The 15435-nt window shown below is 38.2% G+C and overlaps 1 long non-coding RNA gene across 10 annotated transcripts in view; it reads left to right on the top strand.

The window, feature by feature from the left end:
• The window catches only part of LOC128931612 (uncharacterized), a 522921-nt gene that overhangs the window by 352995 nt on the left and 154491 nt on the right, over positions 1 to 15435 (top strand). For 3 of the 10 annotated variants that reach the window (XR_013533457.1, XR_013533463.1, XR_013533458.1), the window contains exon 3: positions 3641 to 3728. The exons of the other annotated variants lie outside the window; for them this stretch is intronic. This is a non-coding gene — a long non-coding RNA (uncharacterized LOC128931612). The remainder of the gene's footprint in view (positions 1 to 3640; positions 3729 to 15435) is intronic. 10 annotated transcript variants of the gene reach the window in all.

Below are 15435 nucleotides of genomic sequence, written 5' to 3' on the forward strand. Positions count from 1 at the left end.
CATCACCGCTTAGGTTTAAAAAAAGGCGTGAGCATGGTGGCACATGCCTGTAATCTCAATGTTTTGGAAGGCCACAGTGAGAGGATTACTTGAAGCAAGGAGTCCAAGACCAGCCTATGCAGCAAAGTGAGACCTTCCCACCATCTCTACAAAAAAAAAAAAATATATATATATATATATATTGAAATGAAAGGAGAAAGTTCCAAGTGAGAGACTCAGAAATTGACCCCCTCTTCTACTAGAATTAAGGGAAAAGAAAGCAACACATTTTAGTAAGTGCAATTCTGATTGTCATACTTAACAGTAAATTTAAAAAAATACTTTTGTATCTAGACACTTTTTGTTGTATTTATACAACACTGTTTTTGTTCTAATTATATGCTATAAATCCTATAAATCAAATTGGAAAGAAAGTTGGTTACAATAATAAGTGAATGAATTTAAAAATGAGTGAATTTAATTAATCAATTTTCTGTTCCCTCAAAATTAAAAAATACAACAACCAAAAATCTCAAACTAAAATTGGGAAAAGATACAAGATATGGATAAAGAGAAACTGAACATAGTAAAAAAAAAAACAAAACAAAACTGCATGTTTTCAGCTGCAACATTTATTCTAAAAAAGCAAACTTTATCTTTTATTATATATCCTAATTCTGCTGTCTCAAATACAGCAGATGGTCATAATTATCAGTTAACTTTTAAGCATGTACCATGTGCTAGGTAAAATGCTTTATTATCTCATTTAATGATCATAAGGCATTTATGGAATGGGAACTATCATCACATACATTTCATCCATGTGTAAACTGAGACTTTATAGGTTGTAGTTTGTTGAGAATCTGAGGCACAAATCCAAGCATTGAGTCCAGAGCCTGCAATCTTAACTACTGTGCTTTACTGCCTTCTGTGGATAGAGGCTGTCTCAGTAGAAGAATAATAAAACAATTAGGCATTTCTACCCAAATATAGTCATATAAATTTCACATTTATTCAAAGTTGCTAATTCTCTCTCGTTTCATTGGTCTAAAAGTCTTCATGGGAACATTATGCAGGTCCACATTGCTTGTAAAATTTGTGGAAGAGTTGAAACATTTATATGTGTAAAATTAATATGGCTTATTTTAAAAACAGTAAACCAGGGTCCAATTTCAATATAAGAAGCATATGAGCATACTTTAGAGTTGGGTAATATATGCTGAAATAAATTTAAACAGTGTTTAGGTAAACACTGGGGGCCTTTAAAGAAAGTTGTTACTTTTTCACAAGGTTAATGATAGAGCTATGTATTTATCCATTCATTTGGTAGTTTTGTAAACACCTCTGTTTTTTGGCATTTATGAAGGCTAGAGGAAACATAAAGCATTATTCCAGTCCTAAAACAATTAAATAATTGGTCTCCTCTTTACCTTTGTTTTCATATTTTGTAATTACATTTCTCTTGTTTTAGAGTTAACACACTAGGCAGTGAAACACTATTGAGTGAAAAATACAAACACCAAAATATTTGGGGTGCTGGTAGACCTTCTGAGGTGTGTGTAATTAATCATGACTTCTAGGAATTTTGTATTTATTGAACTTTATCCAAAAACTTTATTACATTAATCAGCTTAAGTAGATTGGCATTGTCAATAATTTTTTGCTCTTAGTTATGAAGTTTTCATTTTTCTTTTTCTGGTTTTCAAAGAACTTCTTACTCCCAAATTTTATGTGACTGCTGATAGTATCTCTTCTAATAATTGAATGGTACATGTTAGTCATTACAAATTATTTCAGAGTTGTATTATTTTATTCAGCCTATTCATTTGCCACCATACAGCTGGTTTAAAATCTTTTCTCATATTAAATATTTTTTAAAATGATTATACATATGTCTGCATTTCACAGAAATAGTGGGCATTTGAGAAGAATGGTAAATGGATGAGATGAAGCAGTAAGATATAAAAACAAGAATGAGTTAAATATAAAACTTAAAAACTGACATTTTTCACAAGATAATATTAAGAATGAAAGAAAACATTTGAGAAAGATGAAGAGTACAGGAAAAAATACAAGTTAAGCAAAAGCAAGTACTTGTCTCCAGGAGAAACGAAAACTCATTAGGAAAGTATAAAGTCAAAAAAATATGAGAAGACATACTAATTAGTGTTTTTTTCTTTTTTGGCACAGAATCACACTTTGTCACTCAGGCTGGAGTGCAGTGGCATGATTTCGGCTCACTGCAACCTCTGCCTCCTGGGTTTAAGACATTCTCCTGCTTCATCCTCTTGAGTAGCTGAGACTACAGGAGCACACCACCATTCCTGGCTATTTTTGTATTTTTGTAGAGACAAGGTTTTATCATGTTGACCAGGCTGGTCTCGAACTCCTGACCTCAGATGGTCTACCTCCCTCGGCCCCCCAAAGTGCTGGGATTACAGGAATGAGCTAGTGAGTGCTGCCCTGATTAGTTTTTTTTTTTTTTTTAATCATTGAAAACTTTTTAACTTACACATATTGTCAAGCTCTGCTAGGCAGAATCCACCAATTTTTCACTTTCTCAAAATGTAATAGTCCTTGAAATATTTCTTATACCACTAGGGTGCCATTCAGTAAATTGCTTCTTTATAAGCACTAAATTGCACACTAATGTCTTGAGAAAGAAAGTCATCTACTCCCTCAGATTATAAATGTTATCTCATTAGTTCTAAAAACATACCTATGAGGATGAAAATGGAAATGGGAAATATCTCTATGATTTTAGAGGTTGAACGATTGAGACACTAAACATAGAACATCAGAATTATCAATATTCCAAATTATAGAGCTCCCAATATAAAAATCTAATGTTTGATCTACTTAATAAGAAATGTAAAATTTAGTTATCTGCATGCCTATGTTTGCAAAGCATATACTAGGTGTTATAAAAATTATGATTTCAATAATCTTTTTTCAATTTGTAATGGCATTTTTTGTTATTGTTTAGTAATGAACAAATGAAAGAAATTGCAAATGAATAAAATGAGACACTAGCATATTACAATAAAAAGTGAGTGAATGAGTAAAACAAAGATTCACATTTTTTTTTTCAGCAAGGTAATATTAATCCTGAAACCAAACATATGACAGATGAAGGGTACAAAAAGAATTTATGATTTTGAAAAAGTTTGTTTTACAGAATTATCTTTCATGTTTATACTTTAAATTTTCTTTCATGATTTCTCACTTTCTAAATATGTTTATTTCCTGCAACTTTATGAATAATTTCAGGGATTTTACACTTGTTAATGACTCAGTCTTTTCTATTGTGTTTTTGCTGTTATCTGCCTGGAAGACAGAACACACATAGGCAAGTCATTGAGGGCATGAGGCTTTAGGCAGTCACAGGGTTTCACTGTGGAAGCAGTGATGCTACTGAAAACTGTGCTGAATCCTGGGATGTCTTGGCCTCTAAAGGCCTTACTGGGCCACTTTTTCTGCTGACTCTAATGCCCTGACTCCTGCTGATACAACTTCACTTTATATCCAGGTCAGTATTTTAAAGCAAAATTATCTAATGCTATTTCTCTGAAGTGTTTCACTATTGGCATTTGCATGTCCAGTCAATTATCTCTGGTTTTGTATTTTTTCACTTCTCGGAATCTCTGGTTATTCTTCCCAGCTGTCAGGACCTTGAGTGTCACCAATCTGTTTGACATTTCTTGAACTTCAGAGACCAGAATGCAGAATTCCTACCTCATTTCAACCAGGTAATAACTAAGCCCCTGCTGAAATTCTTGTATGCAAACAGATGTCTCAGAGAGTAAAGCTTAGCTCTACACTTTAACATCTAATCTTAAGTACTCATTAAATCCAATCTACTGTTACATGTTTCCACAGAATTATGTATGGGTGCTTGACAGATAACTAAGGGTGATTTCTAGACTGCCAGCTTGAAAGTAGTTTCAGTATGCTGGCTCCATTTCATCTTTTAAAATGGTATAATACAGTTTCTGTAGGGTTCCTTGCTATAATTATACCAGTAGTCTAGAAGTCGCTATGTATTTCTTGTTTCCAGTCTACTCACTTCATACCACTCATCTTGTTGATCTAAATAATAATAATAGTAATACAGATTTTACTGTAAAGGAAAAACCCTATTTAGAGAAATTTCCCATAGTTATCCAGAATGTAGATTTTACATTTAACAAACTATCTTAAATTTTATAATAGCAGAAAGGAATTTCAACAGGTTAAATTAGGAGAATACAATTACACTCAGGAAGAAAAACTGATTGCAAAATAAATTTGTACTCTGGTTTTCTGATATTTTTCCCTTGAAACCTGAAAATCAGTGATAATTGCTGTATCAGGTGATACACTGGTTCCCTTACCTAAACAATCTATTATGATTATCGCATTGCTAGTTACAGATGACCTTGCTCTGATCACATATTTTTAGTGATTGATGGTGCCAGAAATACTGAAGTTTTCTGCACTGCTTCTCCTCTCTGTGCCTTGACTTGGTCTCTGCAATTCCTTGTCAATCTGGCCTTTTATCTTTCTACAATTAATAGAAAGAAAGGTGGTGTTGTTCTCTACTTTCTTTTTTTTCATTTTTAAAAATTATATTTTAAGTTCTCGGGTACATGTGCAGATCATGCAGGATTGTTAAAAAAGGTATACACATGCCATGGTGATTTGCTGCATACATCCCCCCATCACCTACATTAGGTATTTCTCCTAATGTTATCCCTCCTCTAGCACCCTCAACCCCCAACAGGTCCCAGTGTGTGATGCTCCCCTCCTTGTGTCCATGTGTTCTCATTGTTCAATACCCAATTATGAGTGAGAACAAGTGGTGTTTGGTTTTCTGCTCTTGGGTCAGTTTGCTGAGAATGACGGTCTCCAGCTTCATCCATGTCCCTGCAAAGGACATGAACTCATCATTTTCTATGGCTACATAGTCTTCCATGCTGTATATGTGCTACATTTTCTTTACTCAGTCTATCATTGATGGGCATTTGGGTTGGTTCCAAGCCTTGCTATTGTAAACAGTGCCATGATGAACATACGTGTGCCTGTGTCTTTATAATAGAATGATTTATAATCCTCTGGGTATATACCCAGTAATGGGATTGCTGGGTCAAAAGGAATTTTTATTTCTAGGTACTTGAGGAATCACCACACTGTCTTCCACAATGGTTCAACTAATTTAGTCTTCCACCAGCAGGGTAAAAGTGTTCTTATTTCTCCACATCCTCTCCAAAATCTGTTGTCTCCAGATATTTTAATGATCACTATTCTAACTGGCGAAAGATGGTATCTCAATGTGGTTTTGATTTGCATTTCTCTGATGATTCCAGTGATAATGAGCACTTTTTCATGCTTGCTGGCTGCATAAATGTCTTCTTTTGAAAAGTGTCTGTTCATATCCTTAGCCACTTTTTAATAGGGTTGTTTGTTTTTTGCCTGTAAATTTATTTTAGTTCTCTGTAGATTCTGAATATTAGCCATTTTTCAGATGTGTAAATTGTAAAAATTATTTTCCATTTCGTTGTTTGCCAGTTCACTCTAATGATTGTTTCTTTTGATGTGCAGAAACTCTTAGGTTTAGATTGATCCCATTTGTCTATTTTGGCTATTGTTGCCATTGCTTTTGGTGTTTTAGTCATGAAGTACTTGCCTATGCCTATATCCTGAATGGTTTTGCCTAGATTTTCTTCTAGGGTTTTTATGGCATTAGGTCTTATGTTTAAATCTTTAACTTATCTGGAGTTAATTTTAGTGTAAGGTGTCAGGAAGGGGTCCAGTTTTACATTTCTGCACATGGCTAGCCAGTTTTCCCAACACTATTTATTAAATAGGGAATCCTTTCCCCATTGCTTGTTGTTTTCAGGTTTGTCAAAGATCAGATGGTTGTAGATGTGTGGCTTTGCTCCCTAGGCCTCTGTTCTGTTCCACTGGTCTATATCTCTGTTTTGATACCATGCTGCTTTGATTACTGTAGCCTTCTAATATCATTTGAAGTCAGGTAGTGTGAAGGCTTCAGCTTTGTTCTTTTGAATTAGGATTGTCTTGACTATGCAGGCTCTTTTTTGGTTCCATATGAAGTTCAGTTTTTTTTTTTTCAGTTCTGTGAAGAAGGTCAATGGTAGCTTGATGGGGATAACATTGACTCTATTCATTTTACTTTGTTCAAGCTATTAAATGGTTCTTGAATGTAGAGTATGTGAAAGGAGGGTAAGAAGCTGGCTAAATATTCAGAACCCAAAGTAGATACATTAAGATGGTCAATGTCTTAGTCCATTCCCACTGTTACAACCAAATACCTTAATCCAGGTGTGGTGGCATGTGCCTGTAGTCCCAGTTAGTTGTGAGACTAAGGAGGGAGGATCATTTGAGCCCAGGAGTTTGAGGCCAGCCTGGGCAGCATGGTTAGACCCTGTCTCTGGAAAAAAATGATCTTAGCTTGGGTAATTTTTTAAAAAATAAAAATTTATTGCTTTTAATTCTGGAGACTGGGAAATGCAAGGTTAAGGTGCCAGCAGATTTGATGCTGGTGATGGCTTACTCTGTTTCAGATATGGCACCTCCTACTGGATCTGTCCAATGGCAGAAGGGGCAATCTGTTCCTGGAGATCTCTTGTATAAGGTAACTGATCTCATTCATGAAGGCAGAGACCCCATACCCTAAGCAATTCCTACATTTCTTAATACCACTGTAATGAGGACTCAGCTTTGAAATAAAATTTGGAGTGAGTCAAACACTGAGACCATAGTAGCAAATTTTATGGTGAAATAACGTAGTACTAGACTCAGCAGTCCACATCAGAACAAAATCTTTGAGGTGTTCTCTATGTAAGGGTTGACCAATGTCCTGCTTAGCAATTATTCATTAAGTCAGAATCATATTGACATTGATCATATTAAGCTAATGTGAAGTTATTATTTTACTGTGTTTAATAGCAGCTTCTTTTCTTTAGAAATACTTAATGGGATAGAAATGTATAACTATATAGGAAAAGAAAGAAAGCCTTTTTAAAAAATTGTACTTTAGGTTCTGGGTTACATGTGCTGCCTCCATACCCCTGTCACATATATCTGGCATTTTTCCTCATGTTATTACTCCCCAACCTCCTCACACCCTGCTGTCCCTTCCCTAGCACCCCCCAACATATGCCAGTGTGTGATGCTCCCCCTCTGTGTCCATGTGTTCTCACTGTTCAACACTTGCATGTGAGTGAGAACATGCAGTGTTTGGTTTTCTGTTCTTGTGTCTGTTTGCTAGGAATCATTGTATCCAGATTCATCTATGTCCCTACAAAGGACAAAAACTCATTATTTTATTTTATTTTATTTATTTATTTATTTATTTTTTATTGCATTTTAGGTTTTGGGGTACATGTGCAGAGCATGCAATACAGTTGCATAGGCACACACATGGCAGTGTGTTTTGTTTGCTTTCTCCCCTTCACCCACATTTGGCATTTCTCCCCAGGCTATCCCTCCCAACCTCCCCCTCCCACTGGCCTCCCCTTTTCCCCCAGGAGACCCCAGTGTTTAGTACTCCCCTCTCTGTGTCCATGTGTTCTCATTTTTCATCACCTGCCTATGAGTGAGAATATGCGGTGTTTCATTATCTGTTCTTGTGTCAGTTTGCTGAGAATGATGTTCTCCAGATTCATTCATGTCCCTACAAATGACACGAACTCATCATTTCTGATTGCTGCATAATATTTCATGGTGTATATGTGCCACATTTTCCCAATCCAGTCTATCATCGATGGGCATTTGGGTTGATTCCAGGTCTTTGCTATTGTAAACAGTGCTGCAATGAACATTCGTGTGCATGTGTCCTTATAGTAGAACGATTTATAGTCCTTTGGATATATACCCAGTAATGGGATTGCTGGGTCAAATGGAATTTCTATTTCTAAGGCCTTGAGGAATCGCCACACTGTCTTCCACAATGGTTGGACTAATTTACACTCCCACCAACAGTGTAAAAGTGTTTCTTTTTCTCCACATCCTCTCCAGCATCTGTTGTCTCCAGATTTTTTAAAGATCGCCATTCTAACTGGCGTGAGATGGTATCTCAATGTGGTTTTGATTTGCATCTCTCTGATGACCAGTGACAATGAGCATTTTTTCATATGATTGTTGGCCTCATATATGTCTTCTTTCATAAAGTGTCTGTTCATATCCTTTGCCCAATTTTGAATGGGCTTGTTTGTTTTTTTCCTGTAAATCTGTTTGAGTTCTTTGTAAATTCTGGATATCAGCCCTTTGTCAGATGAGTAAACTGCAAAAATTTTTTCCCATTTGGTTGGTTGCTGATCCGCTCTAGTGACTGTTTCCTTTGCCGTGCAGAAGCTGTGGAGTTTCATTAGGTCGCATTTGTCTATTTTGGCTTTTGTTGCCAATGCTTTTGGTGTTTTGTTCATGAAGTCCTTGCCTACTCCTATGTCCTGAATAGTTTTGCCTAGATTTCCTTCTAGGGTTTTTATGGTGCCAGGTCTTATGTTTAAGTCTGGAGTTAATTTTAGTGTAAGGTGTCAGGAAGGGGTCCAGTTTCTGCTTTCTGCACATGGCTAGCCAGTTTTCCCAGCACCATTTGTTGAACAGGGAATCCTTTCCCCATTGCTTGTTTTTGTCAGGTTTATCAAAGATTGTATGGTTGTAGCTATGTTGTGTTGCCTCTGATACCTCTGTTCTGTTCCATTGGTCTATATCTCTGTTTTGGTACCAGTACTATACTGTTTTGATTACTGTAGCCTTGTAGTATAGTTTGAAATCCGGTAGTGTGATGCCCCCCGCTGTGTTCTTTTTGCTTAGAATTGACTTGGCTATGCGGGCTCACTTTTGGTTCCATATGAAGTTCATGGTGGTTATTTCCAGTTCTGTGAAGAAACTCAATGGTAGCTTGATGGGGATAGCATTGATTCTGTAAATTACTTTGGGCAGTATAGTCATTTTCATGATATTAATTCTTCCTAACCATGAACATGGAATGTTTCTCCATCTGTTTGTGTCCTCTCTGATTTCGTTGAGCAGTGGATTGTAGTTTTCCCTGAAGAGGTCCTTTACGTTCCTTGTGAGTTGTATTCCAAGATATTTTATTCTTTTTGTAGCAATTGTGAATGGCAGTTCGTTCTTGATTTGGCTCTCTTTAAGTCTGTTATTGGTGTAGAGGAAGGGTTGTGATTTTTGCACATTGATTTTATATCCTGAGACTTTGCTAAAGTTGCTTATCAGTTTCAGGAGTTTTTGGGCTGAGGCGATGGGGTCTTCTAGGTATACTATTATGTCGTCTGCAAATAGAAACAATTTGGCTTCCACCTTTCCTATTTGAATACCTTTATTTCTTTTTCTTGCCTGATTGCTGTGGCTAGAACTTCAAGTACTATATTGAATAGGAGTGGTGAAAGAGGGCATCCTTGTCTAGTGCCGGATTTCAAAGGGAATGCTTCCGGTTTTTGCCCATTAAGTATGATATTGGCTGTTGGTTTGTCATAAATAGCTTTTATTACTTTGAGATATGTTCCATCGATACCGAGTTTATTGAGGGTTTTTAGCATAAAGGGCTGTCGAATTTTGTCAAATGCCTTCTCTACATCAATTGAGATAATCACGTGGTTTTTGTTTTTGGTTCTGTTTATGTGGTGAATTACGTTTATAGACTTGCGTATGTTGAACCAGCCTTGCATCCCCAGGATGAATCCTACTTAATCATGATGAATAAGTTTTTTGATTTCCTGTTGTAATCGGCTTGCCAATATTTTATTGAAGATTTTTGCATCTATGTTCATCATGGATATTGGCCTGAAGTTTTCTTTTCTTGTTGGGTCTCTGCCGGGTTTTGGTATCAGGATGATGTTGGTCTCATAGAATGATTTGAGAAGGATTCCTTCTTTTTGGATTATTTGGAATAGTTTCAGAAGAAATGTTACCAGCTCCTCTTTGTGTGTCTGGTAGAATTTGGCTGTGAACCCGTCTGGACCTGGGCTTTTTTTGTGTGGTAGGCTGTTAATTGCTGCCTCAATTCTGCCCTTGTTATTGGTCTATTCATAGTTTCAGCTTCCTCCTGGTTTAGGCTTGGGAGGACACAGGAGTCCAGGAATTTATCCATTTCTTCCAGGTTTCCTAGTTTATGTGCATAGAGTTGTTTATAATATTCTCTGATGATGGTTTGAATTTCTGTGGAATCTGTGGTGATTTCCCCTTTATCATTTTTTTATTGCATCTATTTGGTTGTTCTCTCTTTTCTTTTTAATCAATCTGGCTAGTGGTCTGTCTATTTTGTTGATCTTTTAAAAAAAACAGCTCTTGGATTTATTGATTTTTTGGAGGATTTTTCGTGTCTCAATCTCCTTCAGTTCAGCTCTGATCTTAGTTATTTCTTGTCTTCTGCTGGGTTTTGAGTTTTTTTGATCTTGCTCCTCTAGCTCTTTCAATTTTGACGATAGGTTGTTAATTTTGGATCTCTGCATTTTCTCATATGGGCACTTATTGCTATATACTTTCCTTTAGAGACTGCTTTAAATGTGTCCCAGAGATTCTGGCATGTTGTGTCTTTGTTCTCATTGGTTTTGAAGAACTTCTATATTTCTGCCTTCATTTCGTTGTTTACCCAGTCAACATTCAAGAGCCAGTTCTTCAGTTTCCATGAAGCAGTGCGGTTCTGGGTTGGTTTCTGAATTCTGAGTTCTAACCTGATTGCACTATGGTCTGAGAGGCTGTTTGCTATGATTTCAGTTGTTTTGCATTTGCTGAGCAGTGCTTTACTTCCAATTATGTGGTCAATTTTAGAGTAGGTGTGATGTGGTGCTGAGAAGAATGTGTATTCTGTGGATTTGGGGTGGAGAGTTCTGTAAATGTCTATCAGGTTTGCTTGCTCCAGGCCTGAGTTCAAGCCCTGGATATCCTTGTTGATTTTCAGTCTGGTTGATCTGTCTAATATTGACAGTGGAGTGTTAAAGTCTCCCACTATTATTGTGCGGGAGTCTAAGTCTCTTTGTAAGTCGTTAAGAACTTGCCTTATGTATCTGGGTGCTCCTGTATTGGGTCCATATATGTTTAGGATCGTTAGCTCTTCTTGTTGTATCGATCCTTTTACCATTATGTAATGGCCTTCTTTGTCTCTTTTGATCTTTGTTGCTTTAAAGTCTATTTTATCAGAGATGAGAATTGCAACTCCTGCTTTTTTTGCTCTCCATTTGCTTGGTAAATCTTCCTCCATCCCTTTATTTTGAGCCTTTGTGTATCCTTGCATGTGAGATGGGTTTCCTGGATACAGCACACTGATGGGTTTTGGCTTTTTATCCAATTTGCCAGTCTATGTCTTTTGATTGGTGCATTTAGTCCATTTACATTTAGGGTTAATATTGTTATGTGTGAATTTGATACTGCCATTTTGATGCTAGCTGGCTGTTTTGCCTGTTAGTTGTTGTGGATTCTTCATTATGTTGATGCTCTTTAGCATTTAGTGTGATTTTGGAATGGCTGGTACTGGTTGTTCCTTTCTTTTTGTAGTGCGTCTTTCAGGAGCTCTTGTAAAGCAGGCCTGGTGGTGACAAAATCTCTGAGTACTTGCTTGTTCACAAAGGATTTTATTTTTCCTTCACTTCTGAAGCTCAGTTTGGCTGGATATGAAATTCTGGGTTGAAAGTTCTTTTCTTTAAGGATGTTGAATATTGGCCCCCATTCTCTTCTGGCTTGTAGTGTTTCTGACGAGAGATCTGCTGTGAGTCTGATGGGCTTCCCTTTGTGGGTGACCCGACCTTTCTCCCTGGCTGCCCTTAGTATTTTCTCCTTTGTTTCAACCTTGTTGAATCTGACGATTATGTGCCTTGGGGTTGCTCTTCTTGCGGAATATCTTTGTGGTGTTCTCTGTATTTCCTGCAATTGAGTGTTGGCCTGTCTTTTTAGGTGGGGGAAATTTTCCTGGATAATGTCCTGAAGAATATTTTCCAGCTTGGATTCATTCTCTTCATCACATCCTGGTACGCCTATCAAACGTAGGTTAGGTCTTCACATAGTCCCACATTTCTTGGAGACTTTGTTCATTCCTTTTTGTGCTTTTTTCTCTGATCTTGGTTTCTTGTTTTATTTCATTCAGTTGATCTTCGACTTCTGATATTCTTTCTTCTGCTTGGTCAATTCGGCTATTGAAACTTGTGCATGCTTCATGAAGTTCTCGTATTGTGTTTTTCATCTCCTTTAATTCATTCATATTCCTCTCTAAGGTATCCATTCTTGTTATCATTTCCTCAAATCATTTTTCAAGGTTCTTAGTTTCTTCACATTGATTTAAAGCATGTTCTTTTAGCTCAGAAAAGTTTCTCATTATTCACCTTCTGAAGTCTAATTCCATCATTTCATCACAGGCATTCTCCATCCAGCTTTGTTCTCTTGCTGGTGAGGAGTTTTGGTCCTTTCTAGGTGGCGAGCTGTTCTGGTTTCGGGTGTTTTCCTCCTTTTTGCGCTGGTTTCTTCTCATCTTTGTGGATTTATCCACCTGTCGTCTCTGTAGTTGCTGACTTTTCAATTGGTTCTCTGAGTGGGCACCCAGATTGTTGATGATGAAGTATTTCTGCTACTCGGTTTTCCTTCTACCAGTCTAGCCCCTTCACTGTACGATTGCTGAGGTCCCCTCCAGGCCCTGCTTGTCTGGGGTGCACCTATAGCAGCTGCAGAAGAGCGAGGGATGCTACCAGTTTCTTTTTATGCTATCTTTGTCCCAGAATGATGCCTGCCAAATGTCAGTCTTTTGGATATAGAGGGTCAGGGAGCTGATTGAGGAGACAGTCTGTACTTTGTAGGAGCTCAAGTGCTGAGCTATGAGCTCTGTTCTTCATTCAGGGCTGTTAGGCTGCTATGTTTAATTCTGCTGCAACATAACTCATAAAAAACCCCCTTTTTTCTCAGATGCTCTGTCTGGTGGGGGGGTTCGGGCTTTCCTTGTGAGTGTCACCCTCGCTGTCCTGCCCAGCTAGGAGGCAGTCTAGTCACTATTTGCCTGCCGAGGCTCCGCCCTGCTGGTGTAAGGTTCACCCTGTTGCTGCAGGCTCTGCCCTTCTGCTGCGGTCTCCACCCTGTTGCCACAGGCTACACCCTGTGGCGGAGTCTCTCTGTTGTACCGGGTTGCCCCGACAACGGCAGGCTGTGTCAGCAATGGGTGTGTACCTCAGTAGGGGCTGATTGCCTCGGTAATGGCAGACGCCCCTCCCCCACGGAGCTGTGCTTTAAGAAAACCTCCTCACCGGGAGCGTTTGGAATCGCCGTTTTGTTTGTCACACTGCCCTACCCCAAACACTGTGTTCCTGGGGTTTCCTGGGCTGGCTCACAGTCCAAGTCCCGTTCAGTCTCGAGTTCAGCCCTCTCTGGTCTCAGTTTGCTGGTTCAACAGGGCACCCGTAACAGTGCGCTTTTGTATGGAGCGCTGTGGAGTGCCTCTGTGCTCCGGTGTGGGCCAGTGCTGCACCGGCTGCCAGCTACACCAGCCAAGACCTCTGCCTGGCGTCCCGCGTCTCTTTTATACCTGGGAATTTCCCCATTCTGTGGGCAACTAAAATCCATCTGGAAATGCATCCCCAACTCACCCTCTCCATACATCCAGCGAGAACTTCAATCCTGGGTTGTTCTCACAGCACCATCTTGAGTCCTCCAAAACTCATCATTTTTTATGGCTGCATAGTATTCCATGGTGTATATGTGCCACAATTTCTTTGTCCAGTCTGTCATGGATGGGCATTTGGGTTTGCCCCAAGTCTTCACTATTGAAAACAGTGCTGCAGCGAACATATGTGTGCATGAGTCTTTATAATAGAATGATATATAATCCTTTGGGTGTACACCCAGTAACAGGATTGCTGGGTCAAATGGAGTTTCTATTTCTAGGTCCTCGAGGAATTGCCACAATGTCTTCTACAATGGCTGAACTAATTTACACTCCCAACAACAGTGTAAAAGTGTTCCTATGTCTCCACTTCCTCCCCAGCATCTGTTGTCTCTTGCTTTTTTAATGATCGCCATTCTTGCTGGGGTAAGATGGTATCTCAATGTGATTTTGATTTGCATTTCTCTAATTACCAGTGATAATGAGCTTTTTTTCATATTCTTTGGCCTCATAAATGTCTTCTTTTGAAAAATGTCTGTTTGTATCTTTTGCCCACATTTGAATGCTTTTTTTTTTTGTAGATTCTGGATATTAACACTTTGTCATATGGCTAGATTGCAAAATTTTTTTCCCATTCTGTTGGTTGCCAGTTCACTCTAACAATTGTTTCTTTTGCTGTGTAGAAGCTCTTAAGTTTAGTTAGATCCCATTTATCTATTTTGGCTTTTGTTGCCATTGCTTCTGGTGTTTTAGTCATGAAGTACTTGCCTATGCCTATGTCTTGAATAGTATTGCCTAGGTTTTCTTCTAGGGTTTTTATGGTGTTAGGTTTTATGTTTAAATCTTTAATTCACCTGGAGTTTATTTTTGTGTAAAGTTTAAGGAAGGGATGCAGGTTTAGCTTTCCGCACATGGGTAGCCAGTTTTCCCAACACCATTTGTTGAACAGGAAATCCTTTCCCTATTGTTTGTTTTTGTCAGGTTTTTCAAAGATCAGATGGTTGTAGATGTGTGGCATTACTTCCAAAGCCTCTGTTCTGTTCCATTGGTCTATATCTCTGTTTTGGTACCAGTACCATGCTGTTTTGATTACAGTAGCCTTTTAGTATAGTTTAAAGTCAGATAGCATGATGCCTTCAGCTTTGCTCCTTTTGCTTAGGATTGTCTTGACTGTGCAGTCTCTCTTTTGGTTTCATATGAAGTTTAAAGTGTTTTTTTTTTTCCAGTTCTGTGAAGAAGGTCAATGGTGGCTTGAGGGGGACAGCATTGAATCTATAAATTACTTAGGGCAGTATGGCCATTTTCACGATATTGATTCTTCCTAACAATGAACATGGAATATTTCTCCTTCTGTTTACATCCTCTACTATTTCCTTGAGCAGTGGTTTATAGTTCTCCTTGAAGAAACAAAGCCTTCAAAGTCAGAAAAATTTAAGCTCAGTTTCCTGTCAATTTGAGTACTTCAAAAAGTAGAGTCAAGAAAGGATTATATGTGCAAACAACTTATTGGGTGGAGTGTTTGTGATAAAGATGAGTAAGCAATGTGAGCTTCTGACCACATTTCAGGCATGATATATATGAGAGCAAGGTGGAAGGAGAAAAGAAGAAATCGGTAGGAAGTCTTAGACTCTGGCCTCATTCTAAAGAAAATTTGTACGCCTGCTGGAAAGTCTTTTGTTACGTGATTTCCATATACTGCAGTAATGGCCCTATACTAATATCCTGGACCATGCCCAATTATGAACTGGGAGAAAGCTGGAGGGAAGGGAGGCATTATTGAAAACATAGTGGTGCATCTGGTAGGACAGTCAATCAATGCTTTTTCCCAGAAAAGAATATCATCGTGGCATATCTTT

Source organism: Callithrix jacchus, chromosome 3 (genome assembly GCF_049354715.1).
Source record: "Callithrix jacchus isolate 240 chromosome 3, calJac240_pri, whole genome shotgun sequence".
Taxonomy (NCBI): Eukaryota; Metazoa; Chordata; class Mammalia; order Primates; family Cebidae; genus Callithrix; species Callithrix jacchus.